Source organism: Ambystoma mexicanum, chromosome 9, assembly GCF_040938575.1.
Source record: "Ambystoma mexicanum isolate Mex_15411 chromosome 9, UKY_AmexF1_1, whole genome shotgun sequence".
NCBI classification, from domain to species: Eukaryota; Metazoa; Chordata; class Amphibia; order Caudata; family Ambystomatidae; genus Ambystoma; species Ambystoma mexicanum.
The window spans coordinates 1,514,250,504-1,514,274,670 of NC_090931.1; the positions used below are offsets into that span (position 1 = coordinate 1,514,250,504).

The window sequence follows — 24,167 nt, forward strand, 5'->3', positions numbered from 1 at the left end:
TTGTGTGAATTCAGGTCAACTCTCAATGAGAGATTAAGGGACCAATTCATGCTAGAATGTAGCAATGGGTAAGTAAGAGAAGCTTTATGATTGAAAAGGAACCCCTCCATAGATGAGGTTATCAAAGTAGCCGAAGAAGTAGAACATATCAACAAGTGTGTGAGAGAGTTAGAAAAGAGGACTGAAACAGAAATGAAGAAAGAAGAAACACCCCAAGTGATGGATGTCCGAGCCGTACAAGAAGGAAATACAGTCAGAAGGAAACAAGAAACTAGGAAGTAAAGCACAATAAAAAAGAAAGTGGGGAGGTTCAACGAAAGAAAAAATGAAAGTGAAAGAAAATGTTTTCGTTGTGACATTGTGTATCATTTAGCCAGCAGCGACAAATGTCCTGGTATTAAGGCAATGTGCAAGAGATGCAACAAAAAAGTTCATTTCACTAACTGCAGGGTACAGGAGTGTCTGTCAATTGTGGACACTTTTCCTCTTTTGCATTTCACTAACTGTTGCAAGGAAAACGCTGAGAACATTCATTACATTGATGAACTGTGTGAAGAGTTAGAAGAATGCATGTGTCATCAACAATGAAATATATACAATGTAGAGGATGAAGATGCTGATGTGGAGAAGCCCGTGTCAACCATAGATATCAGTGGTATGAAAATGGAGATGGTCATTGGCTCTGGGGCCAAGTACACCTTACTGCCCAGGGTCATTTGTGAAGCAAAAATGGGCAAAGGAATCACACTCAAGTAGATGTAAAACCAGTGGCTTAAGGAGACAAACACATTGACTTGGATGGTTGGTTCTGGTCTGTTATGCATTTTAAAAACAGATCAGCCAAAGGGAAGATTTATATTTCCAGCTAAGGCTCACATCCGCCTCATTAGTTGGTCACATCAGAAAAGACTCAAGATCAAACTTGATCCAAATGCTGAAGAAACTGTTTATGCCGTAGAGTATGATAAATCCCTAGAATTGATTACTCACACACCGTGTTCCGAGAGAGTTTAGGCAATCTAAAAGGTTTTATGAACAAAATGTGCATGAAGTCCAATGCTATTCCTGTTGTGTAAAAAGTGAGATCAGTACCTCTAGCTATTAGAGCAACTGTAAAGGACCAACTTGATCAAAAGGAGAGACAAGGTGTCATAGAAAGAGTTTAGTCCTCGGAGTAGGGTTCACCTCTAGTCATTGTTCACAAACCCAATGGGAAGCTCAGATTGTGTATAGACTTGAGGTGTGTGAATACATGTGTAATACCAGACAGGCATCCTCTGCCCAATATAGCAGAAATGTTGGGCACAATTAATGGTTCAAGAGTGATGAGTATGTTGGATTTAAAGTCTGCGGACTATTAGATTGTTTTACATCCACACTCTAGGAATATAACAGCCTTCAATACCCCTGAAGGGTTGTTTCAATATAAGCACATGCATTTTGGTCTTGTATCGGCAGTGGCCTTGTTTCAACGCATTATGATCCAATTGTTTCACCACATGGAGGGAGTGTTATGTTTCCACGATGATGTTCTTAGTTTATGGGAGAACTCTTGAAGAACATAATTCCAGTGTTAGGAAGGTATTAGACTCTTTCAAAGAAGCTGGCTTAACACTGAGTACGGATATGTGCAAGTTTCATATGTCCTCCATACAATATTTAGAACATGAAATATCCGAACAGGGTATTAGGTCAAAGAAAGATCTAATAAATACCGTTGTAAATTTTCCCAGCCCAAATAATAAGGAGATTATATCCTTTTTTGGAATGGCTGAATATTTTGCCAAATTCATTCCTGAGTTGGCCGATAAAACTTTTCACATGAGAAAGCTAATGAAGAAAGGAGTAAGATTCCACTGGGATGATGAATGTGACGGTGAGTTTTAGGAAATTAAGTCAGCTTTAAGTAATGCACCCACTTTGAAAAGTTTTGATCCCAATAAGAAAAGCATTGTTACTACAGATGCGGCAATCATGGTTTGCGAGCAGTATTGTCTCAGGGAAATTATGGGAAAGAATGCCCCATAGCTTTTACATCCAGAGTTTTAAGAAAAGCAGAACATAGCTATTCCACGATTGAAAAAGAGATACTGGCCATTAAGTGGGAGATTGACAAGTTCCGTCCATTTCTTTGGGATATGAAATTTGTGTTCAGGTTGGATCTCGACCCCTTAAAAGAATTGTTGACGACCAAAGGGTCGGATAAAGTATGTTCTAGGATATGCAAGTGCGTTGCAGGCTTGCAAAATTATGACTGGGAGATAGAATATGTGCCTGGGGTGAGAAATAAAGCTGCAGATTGTCTGTCGAGGTTAACCAATGTGATTGAAAATGAAGATGATAATAGTGGTGAGGAAGATCACATTTTAAGTGTCAACCAGGAGGTTGTATCAGAGAAAGAATGCGAGGAAGCTATGTTAGCTGCTGAAGTACTTAGAGATGTCAAGGAGCATCTCGAATGTGGTGTCAAAGGAAGTGAGATCAGGAAAGGAACCATACCAAATGCTGTTATACATGTGTTTGATGATTTTCTGATACACAATGGCATGATTTTCGGAGGAGACAAAGTGTTTCCACCTACCAGTGTGAGAAAGAATATTTTGGAAACTGCACATGAGGGACACCAGTGAATGACAAAGACCAAACAACTGTTAAGACAAGACTACTGGTGGCCCAGAATGGATTTGCAGGTTGAGAGATTAATCAGGGATTGTCATATTGGTGAAGATTCCGCAAAGGGCTCTATTGGAACCCATGACAGTAATGTCTATTCCGTCCATACCCTGGGAGCGTATGGGGTTAGACATTGTGGGACCAGCAAGGAGTCAAGCGACTTCAAGATTTTGTATTGTTTTAGTGAATATGCTATCCAGATGCAGAATGTCTGTTCCAAGGACATAATTAAGTTTTTGGAGGAAATATTTAACAGAGAAGGTTATCCCACAACCACTGTGACAAATAATGGAGTCCAACTCGTGTCTGAAGAAATGGAGGCTTTCCTTAAAAGGAAACGCATAGAGCATAAACTAGTTATATTTATCACCCAGAGACAAACGGAATTGTTGAGCGATTTAATAGAGTCATTAAGAATAGTATTAAGTGTGCTATTGCAGAAAAGGGAGAGTGGAGGAGAACAGCTGAGAACGCTGAAGTAGCACACAGATGGTAGCACACCCCTTGCCATTACAGGAGTCTCTCCCTTTGAGATGTTGAGGGGAAGGAAACCCAACACCATAGTTTATCCACCTTGGTTGGGCAGAGCATGCCAGAAAGGGTATGTGGTCATTGCATCGAAAGCCATAACATTGAATGCATTTGTATCAAGTTTTTTACATCTAAAACATTTCCAGCGAATGCATGTTTTTTGGGGGTAAAGGGTTAATTTTTGTTTAGGGGGATTTTTAAGGGTAAAATGCAAATGGAAAAAATAGATGGAAAACCCTTGATGCAAAGATACCTAGATGCAAGGGATTCGATGCAATGACCATAAACCCCAGAAAGACATTGATTTTGATGTTGTCAAGGAGAATATTACTAAGAGACAAGTGTGCAATAAAATGAATTTTGACATTAGGAAAGCAGTGAAGAATAATATTGTTGGGGAAGGTGACTGGGTACAGATGCAATTTCCCCATGCCAGAGTGGAAAGGGGGATTTATTGGTCTGAACCTTTGAAAGTTGTGGAGAAATTCCATGGAGCGGTAAGTCTCAGATGGTAGGGTGTGGAATGTCAACAGGGTTTTCAAGTGCTTGAATGGTAGATATAGTAGTGTGAGCTACACAGAACAAAACTTTGATAAGGAAACAAGGTGTCTCAGTGATGGAGATAAAGAGAAGAATTTCTGTGTGGATTAAAGGAAGAGTCAATGGGTAGCTCGCGTGAAACACGCATGTGGTAGACCATCATATTTGAAAGACTATGTAGATTGAGATTGGAAGCGTCTTTTATCCTCTTCAATGGGGATCTGTTTTACATGTCACCAGCACAATTGTATATATATCTAAACAATTAATTCCAGGTTCCTCACCAACAGAGTTAGATACAAATGTTGTGAGGATGGATATACATGAAAGTTGATCAATATTTGTTTTGCTTATCAAATTGGATACATAATTCACTCTTAATAGCTTAATAAGGTGTTCAATGTATCACTCTTTACAGTGACAAAATTGCTGAATGGCAATAAGTTTTGTTTCACTACTTACCGAACAATAAGCTAATATATGTAAATAAGTCACCTACATTGTGTGTGTTTTCACACACTTTTAAGTTGTTGCCTGTTCATCCCTCAACCATGGCGTTAAACTGTTATTGTCATAGTGTTAAAAGGGGGGATGTGTCGCATTGTATGCTCTACATGCAACACATCATGCTCTGTTAGGTATGGAGTGTGGAATGTTAGTGGAAGGATGCCCTGAGAAAAGCTGTTATTGATGTGAGAGCAACTGCAGTGAGGAGCCGGTGGGCGTATATGTGATAGACAATAAAGAGCATTTTACCTGCCATTCGTATCCTGGATCTTTTTATTTAGGTTTCATTACTTTAAACTCTCCATTCTTACTTTCTGAAACATTGAACATTTGTTAACTTGCTCTTCATGATTTGTTTGAGGAAAGATGAAGAACCAGCTTTAGGTTTTATTGGACCGCATGGATTGAAAGTAGGAGGAAGTAACACTGACCTTGAATTGGGTGACTGAACAGTGAAAGAGAAAACCTTTGCAAGAAGAGAATGACTCTTTCTCAGAAAGTTAAATCTGATCTTGAATAGGGACACTAGTAGTATTTGCTGTTAAGTTTGTTGCATGTTTGGGGTGAGATACTAGGCTATCTCATCTTGCCATGGCACGGGTGCTGTGATTTGTTGCATGTATGGGGTGGAAAACTAGGCTATCTCATCTTTCCATGACGTGGATGCTGGTGATTTATTGCATGTTTGGGGTGAGATACTAGGCTATCTCATCTTTCCATGACGTGGGTGCTGGTGATTTGCTGCATGCCTGGGGTGGGACACTAGGCTATGTCATCTTGCCATGGTATGGGTGCTGGTGATTTATTGCATGTCAGGGGCTGGACACTAGGCTATCTCATCTTGCCATGGCATGGGTGCTGTTATTTGTTGCATGTCTGGGGTGGGACACTGGGCTATCTCATCTTGCCATGGCGTGGGTGCTGGTGATTTATTGCATGTTCGGGGTGGGACACTAGGCTATATCATCTTGCCATGGCATGGGTGCTGTGATTTGTTGGATGTATGGGGTGGGAAACTAGGCTATCTGATCTTGCCGTGGCGTGGGTGCTGGTGATTTGTTGCATGTCTGTGGTGGGACACTAGGCAATCTTATCTTGCCATGGGGTGGATGCTGGTGATTTTCTGCATGTCTTGGGTGGGACACTAGGCTATCTCATCTTGCCAAGGCATGGGTGCTGGTGATTTGTTGCGTGTCTGAAGCTGGACACTAGGCTATCACATTTTGCAATGGCATGGGTGCTGGTGATTTATTGCATTTCTGGAGTGGGACACTAGGCTATCTCATCTTGCCATGCATGGGTGATAGTGATTTGTTGCATGTCTGGGGTTGGATACAAGGCTATCTCATCTTGCCATGGTATGGCTGCTGTGATTTGATGCATGTCTGGGGTTGGACACTATGCTATCTCATCTTGCCATGCATGGGTGTTAGTGATTTGTTTCATATCTGGGGTGGGACACTAGGCTATCTCATCTTGCTATGGCATGGCTGCTGTGGTTTGTTGCATATCTGGTATGGGGCAGTCGGCCATGTCATCTTGCCCTGGCGTGGGTGCTGGTGATTTGTTGCATGTCTGTGGTGGCACACTAGGCTATCTTATCTTGCCATGGGGTGGATGCTGGTGATTTGCTGCATGTCTTGGGTGGGACACTAGGCTATCTCATCTTGCCAAGGCGTGGGTGCTGGTGATTTGTTGCATGTCTGGGATGGTACACTAGGCTATCTCATCTTGCCATGGCATGGCTGCTGGTGATTTGTTGCATGTCTGGGGTTGGACACTAGGCTATTTGATCTTGCCATGGCATGGGTGCTGGTGATCTATTGCATGTCTGGGGTGGGACACTAGGCGATCTCATCTTGCCATGGCATGGGTGCTGGTGATCTATTGCATGTCTGGGGTGGGACACTAGGCGATCTCATCTTGCCATGGCATGGGTGCTGGTGATTTATTGCATGTCTGGGGTTGGATACAAGGCTATCTCGTCTTGCCATGGCATGGCTGCTGTGATGTGATGCATGTCTGGGATGGGACACTAGACCATGTCAACTTGCCATGGCATGTGTGCTGTGATTTGTTGCATGTCTGGGATGGTACACTAGGCTATCTCATCTTGCCATGGTGTGGATGCTGGTGATTTGTTGCATGTCTGGGGTGGGACACTAGGCTATCCCAACTTGCCATGGTGTGGGTGCTAGTGATTTGTTGCATGTCTGGGGTAGGACACTAGGCTATCTCATCTTGCCATGGCGTGGGTGCTGGTGATTTGTTGCATGTCTGAGGTGGGACACTAGGCTATCCCATCTTGCCGGGCATGGGTGCTGGTGATTTGTTGCATGTTTGGGGTGGGACACTAGACTATCTCATCTTGCCCTGGCATGGGTGCTGGTGATTTGTTGCATGTCAGGGGCTGGACACTAAGCTATCCCATTTTGCAATGGCATGGCTGCTGTGATGTGTTGCATGTCTGGGATGGGACACTAGGCCATGTCATCTTGCCATGGCATGGGTGCTGTGATTTGTTGCATGTCTGGGGTGGGACACTAGGCTATCTCTTCTTGCCATGGAATCGCTGCTGGTGATTTGCTGCATGTCTGGGGTTGGACACAAGGCTATTTTATCTTGCCATGACGTGGATGCTGGTGATTTGCTGCATGCCTGGGGTGGGACACTAGGCTATGTCATCTTGCCATGGTAACGGTGCTGGTGATTTATTGCATATCAGGGGCTGGACACTAGGCTGTTTCATCTTGTCATGGCGTGGGTGATGGTGATTTGCTGCATGCCTGGGGTGGGACATTGGGCTATCTCATCTTGCCATGGCGTGACTGCTGTGATGTGTTGCATGTCTGGGATGGTACACTAGGCCATGGCATGGGTACTGTGATTTGTTGCATGTATGGGGTGGGACACTAGGCTACTGCATCTTTCCATGGCGTGGGTGCTGTTATTTATTGCATGTCTGGGGTTGGACACTAGGCTATCTCATCTTGCCATGGCATGGGTGCTGTGATTTGTTGCATGTCTGGGATGGGACACTAGGTATGTCATCTTGCCGTGGCGTGGGTGCTGGTGATTTGTTGCATGTCTGTGGTGGGACACTAGGCTATTTTATGTTGCCATGGGGTGGATGCCGGTGATTTGCTGCATGTCTGGGGTGGGACACTAGGCTATCTCATCTTGCCAAGGTGTGGGTGCTGGTGATTTGTTGCATGTCTGGGATGGTACACTAGGCTATCTCATCTTGCCATGGCGTGGGTGCTGGTGATTTATTGCATGTCTGGGGTTGGACACTAGGCTATCTCATCTTGCCAAGGCGTGGTTGCTGGTGATTTGTTGCATGTCTGGGATGGTACACTAGGCTATCTCATCTTGCCAAGGCGTGGGTGCTGGTGATTTGTTACATGTCTGGGATGGTACACTAGGCTATCTCATCTTGCCATGGCATGGGTGCTGGTGATTTATTGCATTTCTGGAGTGGGACATTAGGCTGTCTCATCTTGCCATGCATGGGTGCTAGTGATTTGTTGCATGTTTGGGGTGGGACACTAGACTATCTCATCTTGCCCTGGCATGGGTGCTGGTGATTTGTTGCATGCCAGGGGCTGGACACTAAGCTATCCCATTTTGAAATGGCATGGCTGCTGTGATGTGTTGCATGTCTGGGATGGGACACTAGGCCATGTCATCTTGCCATGGCATGGGTGCTGTGATTTGTTGCATGTCTGGGGTGGGACACTAGGCTATCTCTTCTTGCCATGGAATCGCTGCTGGTGATTTGCTGCATGTCTGGGGTTGGACACAAGGCTATTTTATCTTGCCATGACGTGGATGCTGGTGATTTAATGCATGTTTGGGGTGAGATACTAGGCTATCTCATCTTGCCATGGCATGGGTGCTGTTATTTATTGCATGTCTGGGGTTGGACACAAGGCTATTTGATCTTGCCATGGCATGGATGCTGGTGATTTATTGCATGTTTGGGGTGAGATACTAGGCTATCTCATCTTTCCATGACGTGGGTGCTGGTGATTTGCTGCATGCCTGGGGTGGGACACTAGGCTATGTCATCTTGCCATGGTATGGGTGCTGGTGATTTATTGCATGTCAGGGGCTGGACACTAGGCTATCTCATCTTGCCATGGCATGGGTGCTGGTGATTTATTGCATTTCTGGAGTGGGACATTAGGCTGTCTCATCTTGCCATGCATGGGTGCTAGTGATTTGTTGCATGTTTGGGGTGGGACACTAGACTATCTCATCTTGCCCTGGCATGGGTGCTGGTGATTTGTTGCATGCCAGGGGCTGGACACTAAGCTATCCCATTTTGCAATGGCATGGCTGCTGTGATGTGTTGCATGTCTGGGATGGGACACTAGGCCATGTCATCTTGCCATGGCATGGGTGCTGTGATTTGTTGCATGTCTGGGGTGGGACACTAGGCTATCTCTTCTTGCCATGGAATCGCTGCTGGTGATTTGCTGCATGTCTGGGGTTGGACACAAGGCTATTTGATCTTGCCATGACGTGGATGCTGGTGATTTATTGCATGTTTGGGGTGAGATACTAGGCTATCTCATCTTTCCATGACGTGGGTGCTGGTGATTTGCTGCATGCCTGGGGTGGGACACTAGGCTATGTCATCTTGCCATGGTATGGGTGCTGGTGATTTATTGCATGTCAGGGGCTGGACACTAGGCTATCTCATCTTGCCATGGCATGGGTGCTGTGATTTGTTGCATGTCTGGGGTGGGACACTGGGCTATCTCATCTTGCCATGGCGTGGGTGCTGGTGATTTATTGCATGTTCGGGGTGGGACACTAGGCTATATCATCTTGCCATGGCATGGGTGCTGTGATTTGTTGGATGTATGGGGTGGAAAACTAGGCTATCTGATCTTGCCGTGGCGTGGGTGCTGGTGATTTGTTGCATGTCTGGGGTGGGACACTAGGCAATCTTATCTTGCCATGGGGTGGATGCTGGTGATTTGCTGCATGTCTTGGGTGGGACACTAGGCTATCTCGTCTTGCCATGGCATGGCTGCTGTGATTTGATTCATGTCTGGGATGGGACACTAGGCCATGTCATCTTGCCATGGTGTTGGGTGCTAGTGATTTGTTGGATGTCTGGAGTGGGGCACTAGGCTATCTCATCTTGCCATGGCGTGGGTGCTGGAGATGTGTTGCATGTCTGGGGTGGGACACTAGGCTATCTCATCTTGCCATGGCGTGGGTGCTGGAGATGTGTTGCATGTCTGGGGTGGGACACTAGGCTATCCCATCTTGCTGTGGAATGGGTGCTGCTGATTTACTGCATGTCTGGGGTTGGACACTATGCTATCTCATCTTGCCATGCATGGGTGTTAGTGATTTGTTTCATGTCTGGGGTGGGACACTAGGCTATCTCATCTTGCTATGGCATGGCTGCTGTGATTTGTTGCATATCTGGTATGGGGCAGTAGGCCATGTCATCGTGCCATGGCATGGGTGCTGTGATTTATTGCATATCTGGGATGGTACACTAGGCTGTTTCATCTTGTCATGGCGTGGGTGATGATTTGCTGCATGCCTGGGGTGGGACATTGGGCTATCTCATCTTGCCATGGCGTGACTGCTGTGATGTGTTGCATGTCTAGGATGGTACACTAGGCCATGGCATGGGTACTGTGATTTGTTGCATGTATTGGGTGGGACACTAGGCTATCTCATCTTGCCATGGCATGGGTGCTGGTGATTTGTTGCATGTCAGGGGCTGGACACTAGGCTATCCCATTTTGCCATGGCATGGGTGCTGGTGATTTATTGCATGTCTGGGGTGGGGCACTAGGCTATCTCATCTTGCCATGCATGGGTTCTAGTGATTTGTTGCATGTCTGGGGTTGGATACTAGGCTATCTCATCTTGCCATGGCGTGGGTGCTGGTGATTTGTTGCATGTCTGAGATGGGACACTAGACCATGTCATCTTGCCATGGCATGGTTACTGGTGATTTGTTGCATGTCAGGGGCTGGACACTAAGCTATCCCATTTTGCAATGACATGGGTGCTGGTGATGTATTGCATGTCTGGGGTGGGACACTAGGCTATCTCATCTTGCCATGCATGGGTTCTAGTGATTTGTTGCATGTCTGCGATTGGACACTAGGCTATCTCATCTTGCCATGGCATGGGTGCTCTGATTTGTTGCATGTCTGGGGTAGGACACTAGGCTATCTCATCTTGCCATGGCATGGGTGCTCTTATTTATTGCATGTCTGGGGTTGGACATTAGGCTATCTCATCTTGCCATGGCATGGCTGCTGTTATGTGTTGCATGTCTGGGATGGGACACTAGGCCATGTCATCTTGCCATGGCATGGGTGCTGTGATTTGTTGCATGTCTGGGGTGGGACACTATGCTATTTGATCTTGCCATGGCATGGGTGCTGGTGATTTATTGCATGTCTCGGGTGGGACACTATGCTATCTTATCTTGCCATGGCATGGGTGCTGTGATTTATTGCAAGTCTGGGGTGGGACACTATGCTATCTTATCTTGCCATGGCATGGGTGCTGTGATTTATTGCAAGTCTGGGGTGGGACACTACGCTATCTCATCTTGCCATGGCATGGGTGCTAGTGATTCATTGCATGTCTGGGGTTGTGAAAGCAAAAAGAGAATATCGAGGCTGAGTACCCCAAAAGGAAATGCACCAACACGGGTTTGCAAAGATACACAGATCTTTATTCTACAACTGAACAGTTTCAAAGGACAAAACAACAGATAGCTATGAGGCCTTCAGTACAACACAGCGAGTACAAGCCCTGTTCGGTGTGTGCAGTGAGTGGGACTGTACATTAGAATGGTCGTTCCTTTTATACAGTATGTAATCTGATGTCCAGCCCACTTGCAGGTTAACCATTTCCTTGGGCTAGAGGTTCATGCCAAGTTCATTCCCAATTTATGCATCTATACATTTATGAATTCTCCTTAATACATACTCCAATAGGTTACAATAGCAACGGTGTGTCTTTGGATTCTGCATTGAGCCTTCGTACATACTCTTATACAATCTAGTCAAACAAGTGTTCACATTAAATGCTCGAACAGTATTGTGCATAATATATATTCATGGATTAGTATTGTTGGCACAGGTAATCCTTTATCCACAGGTCAACGAAGGACAAGGTCTCATTCCATGATCCTAACATTTGGCCTGCAGGCAGTTTACACATTAACTCGAGCAGAGGTCAAGACTACCATGTTACAAGCAGAACAACCACCATCTTAGAACACAGGGTGACTTTGGAGTGAGGTTCAAAATGGCAGATGAACCCAAAATGGCAGCTAACACTGATCTAAGGTCAGGACCTTGCAATGCGGATTTCTTCGCAGAGCGACTGGGCGTGGCCAATATATACAATAAAGGAGGCATGATATGATTTCCCGTTCGACAAACCCTCCTTTTGGCCTAAGCCAAGCGCTAAACTACTTCTAATCACTTTACGAATAACTCCACGTCTCAACGTCCATACACCCTGAATCACTATCAGAGATATCAATTGCCATTAGATCGGTTACTAGAATTTCTTTCAGCACATATTCATTGGAGTTCTCATCTGGGGCGTATACATTGCGTCCCAATGTACCCATCGGCTGTGCACAGCACCCTCCTAACATCGAACATATACCAGGAAGACATTGTATACAGCAGCAAAGAAACAGAAGGATTCCTAAGATAATCAGCAAGACCGAAAGTAGCTTCCATCCCCAAGATCGCAAGAAATTCCAGAACCAAGCGCTAAGATCCCAGTTCCCCTCAGGAACATGCACTTCTGAACTTAAGACATGTAGATTCTGTATTGCCTTGAAGATAGTTGGGGAGGAATCTGGCACGAAAACGCAGCAAGTGGACCCCACTAATTTACATACCCCTCCACATTCAGCCAGGATGACATCTAATGCCATCCGGTTCTGAAGTGCTACTAACCCTATTGCTTTCTGTTCCAAAGTCATATTATAGAGTATGTCAGTGGTCCAGTTGATGGTTCTCTCCAGTACTCTTGCTAGTCTCCTGATATCTTCAGAGTTCATTATTTGTCCCCAAAATGGCACAAAGGACTTAGCTACATCGGCCAGAATTTGTGCTGAAGTATCCCCATCCTCGTCCCGTCGTGGACGAGCCTTTGAGACTTCTATGGTACTGGCTATGAATACCCCGGGTAACAGGATCCCTAAATAACAAGCTCCCTGCCAATCCCTGCCTAACCATGGAAATGCTACATTACCGCAAACAAAGTAGACAGGTTCGCCTACATACAAAGGTCTGTCCTCCCCAGTCAAATTTGCAACGTTGGTGCAACCTTTAAAATCACCCATTAACTGAGTACCATTCCTCTGTATGCAGAAAGAAACTGAATCGGGCTATGTTAACAGTGTTGGAAGAAGGCGTGGCATCGTTATTGCCTGTAGGAGCCATTTTAAAAGAAATCAAAGATTGAAAAGGACGAGACAGTCTATCAGAAGGCCTAAAAGAAGCAACATTAGGTTTACTCCTATTTGCGAAGAGCGAGCATCCCAAGGGAGTCAGAACACGTTTTTCAAACTGATTCAAATTAGTCCCATCGAAGTTCCCTGAGATGCTATCGTTCCAGCGACCAAAGAATAGTGCTCTAAGAGAAGCATAGCATGCAGTTGTCAAAGGTAGAGGATGAATATACCAACCTAACCCCTTATCCCCGTGTTGCGGTAAATGCGAGTAGACCCAACAATTGGACTTATTAAAGATCGCATCTGTAGCATTCATGATGAGTAATAGCGTATTATTATGATATCTCTGTCTGTGCTGAGAGTCCCTAGGAGATAGAGTATGCAGATGCACGAAAGGAGTAGAAACAGTAGGTACATTTTCAGTCGGCAACAAATTCTCAAGTGGATGTACTTCTTCTAGATACCAGAAGCCTAAAACAATGACTACTATAAAACCAATTAACATTATCAAAAAACAGCAGTACATTGGCCCATGTAACAGATCGTCCATATTCACAGCTGGTCGCACATTCACTTATTAGTCCTGTACGAGCGGAAGCGGTTGCAGACATTGTAGTCTTCAAACGAAAGCACCAGTGTTTTTGGCTGGAGGCCTCCAGGCCGAGCGACTTTTTAGTCCTTCCACAAACCGTAGCCAAAAGAATCCCCTTTTCAAACAATTTAAACGGGCCAAAGAGCGAGCCCTTGATGACTTTCTTCTTCTCCGAGCACACAGCCGAACCGTGCCATAAGTCTATTTCCTTGAACGCAAACCGTACCTTGTGATCCCTGGTACTGATTGATCCGTGAACAACGTGTCGTCACTTCCCACTGGAAGCAGCGAATGAGCGGCAGCAAGGTCAGAGGCGCAATTGGGGTTTGCCTCCGGAAACAAAATGGTTGGAGAGTGTGGGGATGAAATGGCTGTTTCCCCAGACCTCACAGGATCAGGGAGAATCCCTGACACACTTTCGATGCTAGTTACTGCTTCAGGATTGTTGGGTGCAGTACTGATTAGGGGTTCTGCTTCTTCCGTATCGTATGGCACTGGGTGTGGAATTTTCTTGGTATTGTATGCGTCGCATGGATCCAATTTTTCCGGCCTGACACCTGCACTGCAGTCTGTGTGACCAGCAGGACTTGGAAGGGGCCCCGCCAACGAGGTGCAAGGCAATGAGATTGCTCGAAAGACTTTACGAGGACCCAATCCCTGGGTCGTATGCTGTGACTGGGGCCCTCGTATTGTACAGGTAAAGCCTCTCGCACCTGGTGATAAATCAAATAAAAGTTTTTAGTCAACTGGCTACAGTAATCTGAAAGAAGTACATTTTTCAACATTTCGCTAAGAACGACATTTTGGAATGTTCCAGATATTAGCAGGCCTCCCCATAACCACCTCAAAGGGAGAGAGCCTAGTCTTAGTTTGAGGGGTTGTACGCATTGATAACAACACGATCGGTAAGGCGTCCGGCCATTTTAGTTTAGTGCCGGCACACGTTTTAGCAAGCTTGTTTTTGATGATGCCGTTGTGTCTTTCCACTAGTCCGGCACTCTGAGCGTGTCTGGCCGAATGGGACCATTTATCGATCTGTAACCCCGCACATATCTGCAGAATTACAGCAGCGATAAAATGTGGACCATTGTCCGACCAGATGACTCTTGGTAGCCTGAATCTCGGGAAATATTCTTTTAACATAGTCTTTGCAGTAGTCATGGCTGTAGCGTCTTTAACAGGAAAAGCCTCAACCCATTTGCTGAAAGCACAGATGACCACTAACACGTATTTCAGGTTATTACACCATTCCATCTCAATAAAATCAAAGTGGATGACCTCAAAGGGGACAGAAGGTGGACCAAAACTACCCCTATGAGTTGATGTGCCCTTTCCCACATTGTGCTGTAAACAAATCATACATTCCTGAACAAAGCGTTCAGCCACTTTAGAGATTTAATCATTTACCCATACTTTTTCCAACATTTTTGTGATTTTACGAGCACATATATGTGTGGGACCATGAGCCATAACAATCATCATCATAATGTACGCGTCGGGAAGTAACCATTTCCCTTCAACTCTATCCACCCAACACCCATCATCATCAAGTTTCCCCAAGCCCTCAGCCCATCTCTTAGACTCTTCCAACGTGGCATCAGCTTGGATATCCCTTACGGAATCAATACCCTCATCCATAGTACAGGCATTTGTGGCCTCCCTTGAAGTATACATGTCTGAAGAGAGAACAGTGGCAGTCTGTTTGGCTATCTGATCAGCAAAAGCGTTCCCTTTTCCTATATCATCTACAATCTTCTGATGCGCTGCGCATTTTACGATAGCTAACTGAGTAGGGAGTGCAAGCGCTGAGAGTAGCCGTACTATCAGGGAGCCATGCTGGATCTTTGTACCATGTGAAGTCAAGAACCCTCTTTCTGATCAAAGTCTCCCAAAGTTGTGAACCACCCCAAAGGCATACTGACTATCAGTGTATATATTCACGGTAAGCCCTTCGGAAAGTTCACAAGCTCGGGTCATTGCTATAATCTCCGCGGCCTGCGCAGAGCTATGTGTGATTCTCTTGGTTTCCACGACTGTGCTCAATGTAGTGATCGTATAAGCAGCTGTGGATGTACCATCCGGAAGTTTGAAGCAGGAGCCCATCGCAAAACAGCTCCCCTTGTGGGTTGTCCAAGGGAGTATCTTTTAGATCAATTTTACCCTTTGTCTCTTGTTCGGTAATGTAAAGGCAATCCTGTGACTCCTCGTCACTGCAAGCAGTACCTTGCGGGAAAGGTAAGAGTTCAGCCGAATTAGAACACAGCACCTCTTAATTTGCATGTGTAGTGCAAACAAGATCAATTCATATCTTGTCAACCGTGCAGAAGTGAGGTGTTGCGTTTGAGTTCTGTTCAGTAGAACATCCACAGAGTGAGGTACCATCAGGGTTAAAGCATGGCCTAGGACCATTCCCTCACTCTGTTTTACAGACGCAGCAGCAACAGCTCACAAACATCTTGGCAAATCGCATGCTACAGGATCAAGGGCGGAAGAAAAGTAACCGCATGGCCTATTCTTCCCTCCATGTTCCGGCGTTAATACAGCCAAAGGACATCCATCACATTCATGCACAAACAACACAGAGGCCTTTTCATAATTTGGTGTGCCCAAAACCGGTGCTGAGCACAATGCAGTCTTGAGCAAATCAAATGCACGCTGGTGCTCCATGTTCCACCGCAATGGCGAAGAAATGCCCTTCTTCATCAGAGCCAACATCGGCTTAATCACTAGTGAAAAGTTGGGGATCCACTGCCTACAGTAAGAAGTAATTCCTATCAAGGCTCTAACTTCTTTCTGTGTATTTGGGACAGACATGCTATAAATGAGTTTTATCCGTTCAGGCGTCAACCTTCTTCCCTCCTTTGACAGGAGATAGCCTAAATAGGCGACCTCCTGACAACAATATTGACATTTTTTAAGCAAAGCTTTATGTCCATGTTTAGCCAGGTGAATAAGCAACAACACAGTGCCCTCCTTACAAGCGCTTTCTGAGTCAGCAGCTAAAAGCAAGTCATCAACATATTGAAGCAGTGTACAAGTAGAGGGCAACTCAAGGGTATCGAGCTGCTCTTTCAAAGCCCTACTGTAGATGCTCGGACTTTCCGTGTAACCTTGCGGTGCACGGGTAAATGTGAAGGAGCGTCGCCCTAAGGTGAACGCAAACAGGTATCTACTGTCCTTGTGTATAGAAATACTAAAGAAAGCATTCTTTAGATCTACAACACTAAAGTGAGTAGCTGAAGCCGGGATCATAGTCAATATCGTCGTCACATCAGGCACAATTGGAAATTGTGGAGTGACTATCTTATTAATGGCACGCAAATCAATTATAAAACGAAAAGGAATTGCATTATCGCCTTTTTTGTACATGGGTAAAATCGGACTATTGCACAAACTACCTGCAATTTCCTCAATCACCCCTCAACGCACAAAATCGGAGACGATGCATTTCAAAGCTTGCTCACCATCGACTGAAATCTTATACTGTGGAATACGTGGCAGCTTTACTCCATGTTTCAAGACAATTTAACAGGTTCAATTTGCAAAACACTGACATCATTGTCGTCAATTGCCCACAAACACTCCGGAACATCACTAAATTCCGGCGGCAAAGGTCTGGTCAAGAATTGAGAGACAGAAAGTTGCTGTGGTGAAATCGTCAAATGCACTCCATCAGAAGAACAATGAATTACCGCATTTAATTCCTTCAACAGATTCAACAACAGCAAATTCTCTCCACAATTTGAAGTCAAAAGAAATGGACAATGGTCCGTAAAGGGACCCAAAGAAATAGGTACCGGCAAAGAAACCGGACAGACAACTGGTGTGCCAGAAAACCCTACAGAAACATTGGTTTGCCCTGACAGTGGAATGTTTGGAACCCAAGAATGACCAATGGAACACTTCTGTGCCCCTGTATATATCAAGAATAGATGTTTCCTATTTCCCACTATCATTTCAATGTAGGGACCTTTCTGATTAACGGGAATATGCGTTGGTTCCAACCCCTGCTTCGGGCAATCCTAGCGAAACTTAATGTCGTCGAAAGGAAGTTCTTCAGAGAGGTAAGCGGCAGAGGGATGATCGAAAATGTTCCTATTATCCACACTCGGTACCTGATTGTCCTGTGAAAAGGTTGCTGTGAATCTTGTGTACCCATATTCCCAAATGTCTTATTTGACCTCTGTCGGAGGATCGGGCATTGTGCACGTCAATTACCCTCTTGCCTACAATATGCACACTGGTTAATGTTTACCGGACCGAAGGGCACATTTCCTTGTGGAACATACTGACCTCTGATTTGTGAATTACCCCCTCTAGGGCCTCTAACAATTAGCTGCAATAATACTTTTGTCTTCAAATCACCTTTCCTCTTTTCGACTCTTTCTTTTTCATGATTGACACGATTTTCATAGTACTGAGCCATGTGCAGTACTTCTGATTGAGACTTCGCTGGCAAAGCGCGCTCAGAAGACATAATTTGTGACTGGATGTCAGGCAGCAGTCCACGCACAAATTTGTCTACAAATAATCTTTTCCCGGACTCTGTGCCTAAGTCTTGTCCACTGAAATCTGAAAATACCTGTTTGAACCGATTAAAGAACTCGGTAGCACCCTCAGACTTCCCGTGGACACAGGCAGTAAGCTTGTCCCAAATAATTCACTTATCGGGAATTATAGTTTTTAATTTTGCAACTATTCTGTCACGTAAAGTTAGTATCACCTGAGGCGGTCTTTCGCCAGCTGGCCTTTCTCCATCGAGTCTAATTATGTTAGCCCATTTATCGCCTAGCCCCGCTACATCGTCTATAGTTCTAACCTGTTTCCACAAATCTACGGGCAGGAGTACAGGAAATAACAGATCAATATCACTTAAAGTGAATACTGAGGATTGTAAGACAGAGTCTATTTCTTTGTAGAACCCTGTTGGATTTTTCCTAATGTCGGGAATACATTGTCTAATGGTTTTCACTACTGTCTCGAACGGGACGTGAACAAACTGTGACACATAGTGTGCAGGAATGTCCTGAGAAGCTGCACCCGTTGCAAGGTTAGCAGGAATCTCAACTTTTGGGACAAATGTCGGAGGAACCTCTCTCATAGGCAACTGAGAAGTAGGCAACTCCGAACGCTTACTAAGCAACAGAGCCAAATCGAGCGCTAAAACAGCCGAAGATGTGTCAAATGAAAAAGCTCTCTTAAATACCCAATAACTCTGCGGGGCAACACATCTTTCTTTTTACACACTCATCCTGTAGGTATTTTACCATTACCTTTATCACTTTCCTCTGCATTTCTGGCGTATACTGACTATACGTGTCATATACTTCAACAGGAGTTATCAATGTGTCTGAAATCTATCTAATCGTGTCTTTCGTGCAAATTCGCGTTTCCTCAGTTATCGATTTATGACAAGGAAGGAACCGTTTCTGCACATACATAATGTCCAAACTATCTCCATCTCCATCTTCATCCTCATTCTGTAACCTTTCCAACTCCTTTCTATACTCAAATACCCTCTCAACATGCTCTTGCACTTTCTCCGCAGTGTCTCTAGAGAACACTACAGTGTTCAGATCCCTCAACCCTTGTGGGAGGTCTGTATCGTTTAACTTGTCCCACATTACACACAAATGAATCCCTAATCCCTCAATAAAAACATTTTTCTCAGGAAAATTATCCATATTAGAAAGTGTGGCAAAAACATTTGCTTGATCGCCCTTCTCCATGCAATGCCTAGCCCACGCAATCAACTCACATTTCTTCTCTGGAGGTACAGTTTTGCGAGTGACAACCCTCGACCCCGCTCCCTGATGTACCACAATTGGTATAGAACCACTTGGAAGAGGGAGAGTAGGCAAATCCAACGGAGGTGCTATCACTGATACAACAGGCAAAAGTGGGGGAGCAGGTGGAGAAGTAGCGACAAAAGGAGGACCGACAACTGGAGGGAGAGGAACAACAGGAGGAACAATAGGAACAGCAGTAGGAGCAGGAGGAGGAATAACAGCAAGAAGAGGAATATACTGAGGTGTCGCAGTGGCACCAGGCCTTCATTAATTTAACAATTTATCGATAAGTTCGTCGGAAAAATAAAAGTCCTTAGAAGGATAGATTTTCTGGATACCAAGTGAGAAAGCCCCATCCATAGTCCTAGCTGACTCAGACTGTTTATCTTGGTCATATAACAACGCTTTTTCGGCGTTCGTCTTATGATGGCGCACATGTTTTTCTCTACTTTTAAGCTGCTGTAAAGCTTCTTTCTTTCAATTCTGTAATACGTGAAATGCTGCAGGTCTAGCCTTTTTCTTTAATAAAATGGATTCTAAGTACTCAATACGAGGAATTTCAAAACTACCATTGATTGGCCACTGAAGTTCGGGAGGATGTCTAGTTTGTGCCAAATATCATTAAATACTATGCAACCAATGCCGTGCTTACAGTACATAGTACATGCCGGCGACCCCTCCATTGGTGCCGGGCGGCCAAATTCCAAAGATTGTCTATTGCTGCGGAATAACGCCCTGAAGCAGGCAGAGAATTTCCCAGGCATATCAGAATACTGGGGTTACCTGTAATTGAACTCGTGAGTGCAATGGGCCAAAACAAATTATCAGGATACTTAAGAATCGGGTCACGACTCACCTGACCAAGCCTAAGGAGGTCTGATCGGATTTCAAAGTTTTCTAACAAAGTTTACCTCATGTTTGGTGATTTCGGCAAATCTGCCCGCCTCGATATGTGGACCCTCGTCAAGATGCCGACTCGGACCGTGTGCTCACCGTCCAGGGATCGGGCCGTGCAGCACTGCTGAGGTGCACTTCTCATTCAGGAAAGGGGCCCCCTTTACACTGTCCAATCCCGGTCCGATAGCCGTGTCAACCTTCAACGAGCTGGCATCAATCGTGAGGGTCCCTATTCGGGCGCCATCTGTGAAAGCAAAAAGAGAATATCGAGGCTTAGTACCCCAAAAGGAAATGCACCAACACCGGTTTGCAAAGATACACAGATCTTTATTCTACAACTGAACAGTTTCAAAGGACAAAACAACAGATAGCTATCAGGCCCTCAGTACAACACCAGCCATGTTCGGTGTGTGCAGTGATGTCCAGCCCACTTGCAGGTTAACCATTTCCTTGGGCTAGAGGTTCATGTCGAGTTCGTTCCTAATTTATGCATCTATACATTTATGGATAATCCTTAATACATACTCCAATAGGTTACAATAGCAACGGTGTGTCTTTGGATTCTGCATTGAGCCTTCGTACATACTCTTATACAATCTAGTCAAACAAGTGTTCACATTAAATGCTCGAACAGTATTGTGCATAATATATATTCATGGATTAGTATTGTTGGCACAGGTAATCCTTTATCCACAGGTCAACGAAGGACAAGGTCTTATTACATGACCCTAACATTTGGCCTGCAGGCAGTTTACACATTAACTCGTATGCAGAGGTCAAGACGATCATGTTACAAGCAGAACAACACTGTCCACCATCTTAGAACACAGGGTGACTTTGGAGTGAGGATCAAAAAGGCAGAGGAACCTAACATGGCAGTTAACACTGATCTAAGGTCAGGACCTTGCAACGCGGATTTCTTCGCAGAGCGACTGGGTTTAGGCCAATATATACAATATACATTATATATTTTGCTGGGATTGAGGCAGAGGCCATTTGCAGAGCACCAGGCCTCGATTGCAGAGTGGGACTCAAGGATGAAAGTAGGTGCAAGGGCGTCAGTAGGAAGTTTGAAGAAGAGTTGTGTGTAATCAGCGTAGCACTGGAAGTTGGGGGAGAAGGAGGTCATTGTGCTAGCAGAGAAAGGTATATGTTAAAGAGGCAGGGTGAAAGAATGGAGCCCTGGGGGATGTAACAGGTGGAGGAGGAAGTAGGGAGGAGAAAAGGCCCATAATGATTTTGGAGGAACAGTCAGTTAGGAAGGAGGTGAGCCAGTCCAGTGCCCGCTCCGAGATACCAAGGGTGTCATGGAGCCTTTTTATGAGGACGGAGTGGTTTACTGTGACACATGCAGAAGAGAGATCAAGGAGGATGAGGACAGCAGGGGAGGTGTAATCAGGGGATGCAAGCAGTTCTTCACGGGTGTTCAGAAGAGCAGTTTCCGTGCCTCTGAATGCTCGGAATCCACAGGTTTGGTAGCTTTATAAAACACACGTTAAGTTTAATAGATCTATAAAGCATTAGTCGTTTTGTAAACTAGCCTCCCAAGTTTGATATGTTTATAAAATCACCCGCCAGGTTCAGTAAATATAGTATGGGAGCTTTAAAAGGCACCTTCCAGAAGTGACCCCTTTTTAAGTGACCCCCTCCCCTTTCAGTTAATTGCTCTTTCCATTGTTTTGTTGTTTGATTGATTCATATTGTTATGCTTCCACAGTTTATCGTTCATGTTTTTATGTATCATGTTGTTCTTTGTACAGCGCTTTGGCGTAAGGCGCTTTATAAATCAATAAAATACAAATAAGGCTTCCTGCAGCACCCTCCAAATCGGATCACTGTATACAGCACCCTCCAGCTTAATAACTTTATAAAGCACAATCAAGGTTTGATACATTTTAAAAGCCCCCACCGGGTGTGATAGCTTTACAAGACACTCTACAGGTTCGATACATTTTAAAAAGCACATCTAGGTTTGGCAGCTTAATAAAACACCCTACAGGCTTTGCAGCTTTAAAAGCACCCTCCAGGCTTGGTAGGTTTATAAGTTCCCCTCCATGTTTGATGGGTTTATAAAGCACCCTGCAGGCTTGGTAGGTTTATAGGTTACCATCCATGTTTGATGGGTTTATAAAGCACCCTCCAGGCTTGGTAGGATTATAAGTTACCCTCCATGTTTGATGGGTTTATAAGGCACCCTCCAGGCTTGGTAGGTTTATAAGTTCCCCTCCATGTTTGATGGGTTTATAAAGCACCCTCCAGGCTTGGTAGGTTTATAGGTTACCCTCCATGTTTGATGGGTTTATAAAGCACACTCCAGGCTTGGTAGGTTTATAGGTTACCCTCCATGTTTGATGGGTTTATAAAGCACCCTCCAGGCTTGGTAGGATTATAAGATACCCTCCATGTTTGATGGGTTTATAAGGCACCCTCCAGGCTTGGTAGGTTTATAAGTTACCCTCCATGTTTGATGGGTTTATAAAGCACCCTCCAGGCTTGGTAGGTTTATAAGTTCCCCTCCATGTTTGATGGGTTTATAAAGCACCCTCCAGGCTTGGTAGGTTTATAGGTTACCCTCCATGTTTGATGGGTTTGTAAAGCACCCTCCAGGCTTGGTAGGTTTATAGGTTACCCTCCATGTTTAATTGGGTTATAAGGCACACTCCAGGTTTGGCAGCTTTATAAAGCACCATCCAGGCTTGGTAGGATTATAAGTTACCCACCATGTTTGATTGGGTTATAAGGCACACTCCAGATTTGGCAGCTTTATAAAGCACCCTCCAGGCGTAGTAGGTTTATAAGTTACCCACCATGTTTGGTGGGTTTATAAGGCACACTCCAGGTTTGGCAGCTTTATAAAGCACCCTCCAGGCTTGTTAGGTTTATAGGTTACCCTCCATGATTGGGTTATAAGGCATCCTGCACGTTTGGTAGCTTTATAAAGCAAATCTGGGAAGACAGGAGGGGGATGAATGGAACCAGGAAGTGGATGGCGTGGGAGGGAGCGGGTTGGAAGGGGAGAGCAACGGGGCTGCAGCCTCCTCGGTGGGGGGGCAACAAAAGCAGATGGAGAAAGGCCCAGAAGGGTCTCAAGTTAAAGCAAGACTCACAAGCTTCGTGCAACACGGAAGAAGCAGGCACCGTGCACTGCGGTCGGTAGACCCAGCAGAGCAGGTTTAGGCAGCCAATCAGGGAAGGCGGGAGGAATGGAACCAGGGAGAGGATAGAGTGGGAGAGTTCTATTATCCCATGGCAAAGGGACTTGCCCTAAGATGCTGTCACAATGAGAGTGCGACACATCCCTCCAGCACTCAAAGATTGCCGTATAAGTATGTTTATTCTGGGTTCCAAAGAAAGAATAGGTCATGGTATTAATCATTTCAACACATCTTAATAGGCTTTGTTGGCCAGGTGGGGGAAGTAACATAAATACTTCCACGTGTACTGACTCAGGGTGAGCTTTACATGGGTGACCATGACTGGGGCTTTCCCAGAGCTTTAGGGTCTAGAGAAATATCAGTTGGCTGTGCGCCAAACTCAAAAAGGGAGATTTTAAGAAAATAGTAGAAGAAAGATGCAATGACGATGACCTATTTTAAAGCACTTAATGTCCTCTGTGTGATCCTTAATTTAGCCCTCAATCTTCTGGGCGTCTGTCCAGGACCTGGGTTTCAAAGTCATGCACTGTCACACAGTAGTTTGAGGGTCCCGACACACTTCTTTTTTGTTGCCTTGGTTGTAGACTTTGGTTTCGATCTCCTGGCATCCTCAGCAACAGCCCAGGATTAGCAACAGGACAGGTTCAGTAATCGTATGTGCACGTCCGACAGCTGAAACACAAAGTTCCAACAGACAGATGAGGCTTTTAACTCTCTGCACCTCTGATTCAAAACACAATAATTGTGTATCCTAGTCAGTCTGGTTGCACATTAAACTGTAGACATAAGCCATGCATGGTTATGCCATGTTGGTGACTAAGGTCACAAAATAATACAGCCACAGCATTTGACATCATATTGGTATCAGTATGGTGACCAGTACTCCACTTTGACACGGCTGATGTGTATTGTCCCTTCTGGCTGAGTCTCCAGAACAACCATGTGGGTCAGTGGCCAAGCATCTTCCTTTTGATCCCCCCAGGGAAGCCACCACTCTGCTCCCATGACACAGG

At 45.0% G+C, this 24,167-nt stretch overlaps 1 protein-coding gene across 4 annotated transcripts in view; it reads left to right on the forward strand.

Moving 5' to 3' along the window:
* The window catches only part of LOC138489384 (zinc finger protein 1 homolog), a 406,551-nt gene that overhangs the window by 295,092 nt on the left and 87,292 nt on the right, over nt 1-24,167 (forward strand). The window lies entirely within an intron of this gene.